The following is a 289-nucleotide window of genomic DNA, read 5'->3' on the forward strand; positions in this document are numbered from 1 at the left end:
GATTCCCCCTGATTGAGCGGCAAAGCCGTGCCTAGCGGAGTCTGCCGTAGGCCGAGGACGCTAGTCGCCACTTTGTATCACGTAAGTTTTAAATATAAGAGAGATCATATTTCAAAATTTTCACGTTTGAGAGAAAATAATCAAAAAAGAGAAATATTATGAGAATTTCCACATTAAAACTACGATTACAAAAAAAGTTATTTTTAAATGGGAATTTTCTTATTTTCCCCAGAAAATGTAGCGTGAACATTTATTTTCATTAAATATGGGTTTTCATGAAAAATNCACA

The sequence above is a fragment of the Caenorhabditis briggsae genome (assembly GCF_000004555.2).
Source record: "Caenorhabditis briggsae complete genome, chrIV, whole genome shotgun sequence".
In the NCBI taxonomy this organism is placed as follows: Eukaryota; Metazoa; Nematoda; class Chromadorea; order Rhabditida; family Rhabditidae; genus Caenorhabditis; species Caenorhabditis briggsae.